Below are 8,710 nucleotides of genomic sequence, written 5' to 3'. Positions count from 1 at the left end.
TAAAAGGCCCAATAGAAGAGATGAAAAAACAATGGAGACTTATAACAGATTTGAAGGAGCAGCAGAAAGGACTAGTGAACCAGAGGACCGGCCATCAGAAATCAGACACAAAAAAGAAAAGATAGGGAAAAGAATGGAAAATTATGAGCAGGGTCTCAGGGAATTGAATGAAAACATGGAGCATGTAAATGTATGTATTGTGGGTGTCCAGAAAGGAGAAGAGAAGGGAAAAGGAGGAGAAAGACTAATGGAGGAAATAATCACTGAAAATTTACTATCTCTTATGAAGGACATAAAATTACAGATGCAAAAAGTTCAGCATCCCCAAACAAAATAGATTGAAATAGACATACTCCAAGACACTTACTAATCAGATTGCCAAAGATCAAAGACAAAGGGGGAATTTTGAAAGCTACAAGATAAAAGCAATCCATCACATACAAGGGAAGCCCAATATACTATGTGTGGATTTCTCATCAGAAACCATGGAGGCAAGAAGGCAGAGGTATGATATATTTAAGTTTCTAAAAGAGAAAAACTGTCAACCAAGAGTAAAACTGTCCTTAAGAAATGAGTGGGAAACTTCATCTACTCTTTGAGACCAAATATGGAAAGTTTTACTATGTCCAGAACCTAAATTTTCTGTACCACATAATCTAAGTCAACCTATCTGGATAGACTATTTAAACAATCCAAACACTGGGAGTCCAGAACAAGAATGAAGGCCTTTAATCCTGTATAGCTTAATGTAATGCCTGGAAACATCCCAGAATACATTAAGCAGATAATCAAAAAGCATTTGCAAATTCCCTTAAGGGAAGGGAGAAAAATTATGAAACTATTAAACTCTACCATTGGGGAAACACCAGATACTGTGCCAAACATTAGGGGCATCAAAATCAGTAGACCAAGACCTTGATCTTTTTTTTTTTTTTTAACTTTTTTATTGCGTAGTATAACATATATACAAAGCAAAAAAATAAAAAAGGCAATAGTTTTCAAAGCACTCTTCAACAAGTCATTGCAGGACAGATCCCAGAGTTTGTCATGGGCTACCATATGATCCCCTCAGATTTTTGCTCCCAACTGCTCCAGAATATAGGAGGCTAGGAAGCTATCACTGCAATTGACTTTTTTCTTTCTTTTTTCTGAAAAATAGCATATATACAAAATAGCAATAAATTTCAAAGCACAGCGCCACAATTAGTTCTAGAACAGATTTCAGCATTTGATATGGGTTACAATTCCTCAATTTAAGGTTTTTACTTCTAGCTGCTCTAAGACTGGAGACTAAAAGAGATATCAATTTAATGATTCAGCAATCACGTTCATTTGTTAAATCCTATCTTCTCTGTATAACTCCACCATCACCTTTGATCTTTCTATCCCTCTCTTTAGGTGTGTTTGGGTGATGGCCATTCTAACTTTTTCACATTGGAAGGGGCTATCACTAATATGAGGTAGGGAGATGGAACTATCTGATGTTCTGGAGAGGCTGGGCCCTCTAGGTTTCAGGATTTATCTGTCCCAGGGGCTCATCTGGAGCTTTTAGGTTTCTGGAAAGTTACACTAGTGCATGGGACACTTGTAGAATTTTATATATTGCCCTAGGTGTTCTTTAGGATTGGCTGGAATGGCCCTGGTTGGGAGTGGCAGGTTATGATAGGTAGCAATGTCTAATTGAGGCTTGTGTAAGAGCAACCTCTAGAGTAGCCTCTTGACTCTATCTGAACTCTCTCTGCCACTGATATTTTATTAGTCACACTTCTTTTCCCCCATTTTGGTCAGGATGTAATTGTTGATCCCATGGTGCCAGGTCTGGATTCATCCCTAGGAGTTATCTCCCACATTGCCAGAGAGACTTTCACCCCTGGATGGCATGTCCCATGTAGGAGGGAGGGCAATGATTTCACTTGAAGAGTTGGGCTTAGAGAGAGTGAGGCCACATCTGAACAACAAAAGAGGGCCTCCAGAAGGAACTCTTAGGCATACCTATAGATAGGTTAAGCTTCTCCGCTACCTACATAAACTTCACAAGAGTAAGCCTCAAGATCAAGAGCATGGCCTATTGATTTGGGTGTCCCAATAGTTTGACAAAGTATCAGAGAACTTCCTGATGGTAAAGTTTAATATTTCCATATATCTTCTCCCATCCTTTAAGGGACTTTGTCAATACTTTTTGATTATCTGCTTAATATACCCTAAGGTGTATCCAGGCATTACATTAAGCTATACAGGATTAAAGGACCTCTTTCTTATTCTGACTCCCTGCGTTTCATTTGTCCGAATGATCTATACAGATAGGTTGAGTTAGATTATGTGCTACAGAAAATTTCAGTTCCAGACCAAATAAACCTTTCCTCCTTTGGTCTCAGAGAATATGTGTGGATCTAAAATACAGACATTTTCTTCCTTACCCCTGCGTTCTGAATTACCTTAATCCCAACTTGATCAGCTTCATTCTTATCTCTAAATATCAGGTTATATATACACACACACACACACACACACACACACACATACACACACATACACATGAGCATCTCTTCATGTGCTTTTGAGCCATCTGTATTTGCTCTTCATAAAAAATGCCTATCCATATCTTTAGCCCATTTTATAATTGGGTTGTTTGTTATTTTGTTCTTGAGTTGTATGATTTCTTTGTGTATACAAGATATCAAACCTTTGTCCAATATCTGATTGCCAAATATTTTCTCCCATTGAGTTGGCTACTTCTTCACCTTTTTCAGAATGTCTTTTGAGGTGCAGAAGCATTTAATTTTGAGGAGTTCCCATTTATCTATTTTTTTCTTTTGTTGCTTGTGCTTTGGGTGTGAAGTTTAGGAAGCTACCTCCTATTGCTAGGTCTGGAAGATGTTTCCCTACATTTTCTTCTAGAAGTTTTATGGTGCCAGTTCTTATATTTAGGTATTTGATCCACTTTGAGTTAATTTTCATATAGAGTGTAAGGTAGGGGTCCTATTTCATTTTTTTAGCTATTGATATCCAGTTCTTCCATGCCCATTTATTGAAAAGACTATTTTGACCCAGTTCAGAGGATTTGGAGGCCTTGTCAAAATCAGTTGACAGGATAAACTTATGAAGCATGTAATAACATGGATGGACCTAGAGAACATTATGCTGAGTGAGTCTAGCCAAAAACTAAAAGACAAATACTGTATGGTCCCACTGATGTGAACCGACATTCGAGAATAAACTTGGAATATGTCATTGGTAACAGAGTCCAGCAGGAGTTAGAAACAGGGTAAGATAATGGGTAATTGGAGCTGAAGGGATACAGACTGTGCAGCAGGACTAGATACAAAAACTCTAAAATGGACAACACAATAATACCTAATTGTAAAGTAATCATGTTAAAACACTGAATGAAGCTGCATCTGAGCTATAGGGTTTTTTTGTTGCTGTTGTTGTTTTGTTTTTTGTTTGTTTTGGTCTGTCTGGTTATTTTTTTTGTTTGTTTGTTTTTACTATTATTATTACTTTTATTTTTTTCTCTATATTAACATTCTATATCTTTTTCTGTTGTGTTGCTAGTTCTTCTAAACCGATGCAAATGTACTAAGAAACGATGATCATGCATCTATGTGATGATGTTAAGAATTACTGATTGCATATGTAGAATGGTATGATTTATAAATGTTGGGTTAATTTCTTTTTTTTCTTTTTTCCGTTAATTAATAAAAAATAAATAAAATAAAAATAAATAAATAAATTTAAAAAATCAATTGACCATAGATTTGGGGTCTATTTCTGCACTCTTGATTTGATTCCATTGGTCAATGCTTTTATCTTTGTGCCAGTTCCATGCTGTTCTGACTGTGGCTTTATTATAGGTTTTAAAGTGAGGGAGTGTTAATCCTCCCACTTTGTTCTTCCTGTTTAAATGCTTTTAGCTATTTGGGGTCTCTTTCCCTTCCAGATGAATTTGGTAACTGGCTTTTCCAAGTCTTCAAAGTAGGTTGTTGGAATTTTGATTGGTGCTGTGTTGAATCTGTAGATCAATTTGGGTAGAATTTACATCTTAACTATATTTAGCCTTCCTATCCATGAGCAGAGAATGCCTTTCCACCTATTTAGATTTTCTTTGATTTCTTTTAGCACTGTTATGTAGTTTTCTGTGTATAAGTCCTTACATCCCTTGTAAAGTTCATTTCTAAATACTTGATTCTTTTAGTCGCTATTTTATTTTTTTCCTCAAGCAAGTTTCAAATATTTTATTTTTTTATTCATACAGTATGAAGTTTTCTAAAGATCCAACAAAATGATATATCAGGCAGAAGAAAAACTAAACAGTCAACATAAACTGAACCCCCCAATCCTCATACACACAAACTATAAAAAGAAAAAAACCCTCATTCTCCAGTAAGGAAATAATGTTTGCACTATTTTCTGTAACACCAGCCAAGATATGCACAAGCAAGAAAAATAGACAGCATTTGCTAAAATATTTGTTAACAAATACTTATGTACAAAAAATTCACAAAAGACAGTTCCCCCTTGAAGCAGAGCACATGGCAGTTGACACTGGAACAGATCAAATTGCTGGCTGAGATTGTAAGTCACATACTGATCCAGAGGAAGAAAGCTACATGTAGTGGAGATTTTCAGTTTGAACATTAACATTTCCAAAATTTGACAACTTTTTTTTAATTATGCAAATTATGTAAACGAGGTACATTTTAAATCGATCTACATGCAAAACTCCATGTCATGCAAGGACACTGTGGTAGTTAGATTCAGTTGTCAACTTGGCCAGGTGAAGGCACATAGTTCTGTTGCTGTGGACATGAGCCAATGGTACATGAACCTCATCTGTTGGTGATTACATCTGCAGTCGGCTAGGAGGCATGCCTGCTGCAATGAATGATGTTTGACTTAAGCGACTGGTGCTTAAATGAGAGAGCTCAACATAGCACAGCCCAAGCAGCTCAGCATACCTCATCTCAGCACTTGCAACTCAGTCCAGGCCATTGGAGATGCAGAAAGAAATCACCCTGTGGAAAGTTGTTGGAACCCAGAGGCCTGGAGAGAAGGCCAGCAGAGACCATCCTGTGCCTTCCCACATAAGAAAGAACCTCAGTTGAAACTTAGTTGCCTTTCCTCTGAAGAACTGCCAAAATAAATCCCCCTTTATTAAAAGCCAATCTGTTTCTGGTGTGTTGCATTCTGGACGCTAGCAAACTAGAACAGACACCAAGCACCGGGATTTTTCTCTCACAGACAGAACCCATGATAAGGTGAAGGAACAGTGATGGTAGGCAGGTGTGCAAAATTTAAGATTCATTCACCTTGATTCAACCTGCCCTTTCCACTCATGATTACAAAACCAGTTTTTTTTTAAATAGAAAACTCTACTGGGAAAGACTACTGTCCTAGAAAACTAAACAAAATGTTTTTCTTCCAGCCAATAGGACCTTTGCAGAAAAGGGTAGGGATAAGATCAAAGTGGTGGAACATGACACGCTACTTTTATACCAAACAAATTTATTAAATTATTATTCATTATGAATTATATGGGCAAATAAAGGAAGAAAACTGTCATGTACTCTCTATGCCTGTGGTAAAGAACGAATGGAATTTAAATTAAATTTGGATAAAATTTTGCTTTTCTGTGGCATATAGATAACAGGATTTCTCCTATTTAAATCACAAATATGTGTGGATGTTGAGATCTGTACATGCACCTTAAATATCACCAGTTATTTAAATTAGTTGCAAGTTTCTGAAACACAGAAGGGAAATTTATGGTTCAAATGTAAGTTTAATGACAGATCATTTAACCATGTACTGAAACAAAAATAAAATGGATATTCTAAGCAGTTATGTAATTACTTCAGGTATTCTTCATTAAGTAATGCATAAGATTAATCACGATTGCCTCAGACAGCTTCTGGTCTTCTTGTTTAAAATAGTAATTGCATATAACTTACATTTACTCAGGGACATTTAATAAACTTCATGGCTCCTAGAATGAAGTAACAAAGAAAAAGAGCCATCAGCTTTGTGCAATCACTATATGAACACAAGAACTAGCTCTTGGCAATAGCACTGAACTATACTCTCTCAGGCAGAGATATATTAAAAGCTGCTCAGCAATGAGACATAATCCCTGGATATATATATTTGTAGGTATAAATAAAGTTACAGATTCTTTTGTTACAAAAATGCAATTAAGGAAAATTATAGGACGTTAACAAATGCTTTGTCAATCTCACAAAGGAGAAAGCAGAGGAAAAGGAAAATAGCTGGCTGAATGCCCAGCTCAAATTGTACAATCTTTTATCTATGTATAAAACTGTGTGGAATAAAAGTAAGGATGCATATATCCATGATTTTGAACTTTTATGTTCTGCTTAGCACTTTTGTACTCTATCATTTTGTTTCTGAATCAAGTATATTAAATTAAAGCCAATCTACTACATATATAGAAAGCTACATATATCTCTATATATATTTAAATATGTATATATAGATACTTTCTTTTTATAAAAGATGAAGAAAAATAAATTAAAAAGCCAACCCCTTCCCCTTCTCCATATGCTCTTTTCATCTTGCTGTCCTTCAGACTTTAAAGTGCTACACTGAGTTATTGAGAGAATAAGAGTTCAGTAACACTTCGTTGGCTTCATGAGGCTCATGTTGGAAAATGTGGCTTCACAGAGAAAAATTTTTCCATTTAAATACACAGAAAGCATTGCTGGACATCTTGAGCAGATCTTATCAGAGATGAAGAAGAAACCAAAAGTGTTGGATAGTACTCTTTAAGAAAGAGTCACGCATCTACCACTATCTTTTTTGGATATCTAGGCCACCTACAATGGCACAGAATTCTTCAAAAGATATTCTTTCATCTCCACCCTTAGCTGCATTTATTATGGTTTTGTCTACAATTTGCTCTAACTGTGTATCTTTCAGATTGTTCCCCACCATGAACTTCAGCACCTGGAAGAGTTCCCCCATTGGAAATAAAGCCATCTTTATCCATGTCATAGATAAGAAAAGCAAACCTCAACTTCTGTTCCTTATCTCCTTTGACACTGAACTGAGCGACTCCTTCAATTAATTCTTTAAAGTCTACTTCTCCATTCCCATCTGTGTCGGATATATCTATTACTCGCTGTACTAAAGGATTCTGCTGTAACTCAGGCAGTGACATGAACTCTTCCACGCTCAAAGAACCAGAATTGTCCAAATCAAGCTTCTTAAATCTCTTTCCTAGCCTTTTAATTTCATCAGCATCAAAGTGTGAGCACATTTCCAAAGGATAACTTGCCTCATTTCCCACTTTGCTCGACTGGTCCGCGGCTTGTTCAGTCGGAGAAGAGTGTTGGCGCTCAGCCTGGCTCGGGCAAGGAAGTAGCAGCGTGGATGCGGCCCTCCGGAGGCCGTCTGTGGAGGGGTGGGGGAAGGGAGGCGGCTCCAGAGGAGTGACTGGGCATGCGAGGGAGCAGGCAGGGTAGGGAGAAAAGATATTAGGGCGGAGATTCAGAGATTGAGGGTATGGGAAGAGACCGCGAAGGGGAAGAGAGACAGAAGAAGAGAGAGGAAGGGGTACCAGGCTGCTCTCGTGCTGCAGCCTTACTCTCCCGCTGGAGCAGTGACTGACTCACTGCAGTGGCTCCAACTGACCCGCAACCTCAAGGCACCTCTTTTAGTTGCTGTTTTGAAAGGAATTTTTCCTTAACTGACTCCTCAGGGCATTGCTTGTGTATAGAAATGTTGCTGATTTTTTTACATTAATTTCATATCTCACCACCTTGCTGACTTTGTTCAGCTCAAGTACCTTTGCTGTAGATTTCTCAGGATCTTCCAAGTATAGTATCATGTCATCTGCAAATAATAAACTTTTACTTCTTCCTTTCCAATTTGGATGCCTTTTGTTTCTTTGTCCTGCCTGATTGCTCTAGCTAGAACTTCTAGCACAATGTTGAATAATAGTGGTGACAGTAGGCATCCTTGTCTCATTTCTGATATTAGAGTGAAAGCTTTCAGTCTCTCTCCATTGAGTACAATGCTGGCTATCAGTTTTTCATATGTGCCCTTTATCATATTGGGTAAGCTACCTTTGATTCCTATCGTTTGAAGTGTTTTTATTAAAAAAAGAATGCTGAGTTTTGTCAAATACTTTTTCAGCATCAATCGAGATGATCATGTGATTTTTTTCCCTTTTGATTTGTTAATGTGCTGTATTACATTAATTGATTTTCTTGTGTTGAACCATCCTTGCGTTTGTGGCATAAACCACACTTGGTCATGGTGAATAATTCTTTTAATGTGTTGTTGGATTTGATTTGCTAATATTTTATTAAGAATTGTTGCATCTATGTTAATTGGGGAGATTGGCCTTTAGTTTTCCTTTCTTATAGCATCTTTACCTGGTTTTGATATTCAAATGATATTAGCTTCATAAAATGGGTTTGGTAGAGTTCCTTTTTCCTCGATGTTTTGGAAAAGTTTTAGCTGGATTGGTGTTAGTTCTTGTTGGATGTTTGGTAAAATTCCCCTGTGAAGCCATCTGACCCTGGACTTTTCTTTGTAGGAAGATTTTTGATGATTGAATCTCTTTACTTGTGATCAGTTTGTTGAGATATTCACTTTCTTCCTGAGTCAGTGTAGCTTGTTTGTGTGTTTCCAGGAATTTGTCCATTTCACCTAAGTTGTCTAGTTTGTTGGCATAGTTTTTCATAGT

General features: G+C 37.0%; 1 pseudogene; it reads right to left on the bottom strand.

Moving 5' to 3' along the window:
- Positions 1 to 6,807: 6,807 nt before the first annotated feature.
- LOC143672069 (calcineurin subunit B type 1 pseudogene) overlaps positions 6,808 to 8,710 on the bottom strand; it is a 40,738-nt pseudogene continuing 38,835 nt past the window's right edge.

The sequence above is a fragment of the Tamandua tetradactyla genome, chromosome X, assembly GCF_023851605.1.
Source record: "Tamandua tetradactyla isolate mTamTet1 chromosome X, mTamTet1.pri, whole genome shotgun sequence".
Taxonomy (NCBI): Eukaryota; Metazoa; Chordata; class Mammalia; order Pilosa; family Myrmecophagidae; genus Tamandua; species Tamandua tetradactyla.
Note: the sequence above shows the minus strand (reverse complement) of the source record. Positions and strands in the feature narration are given on the sequence as shown.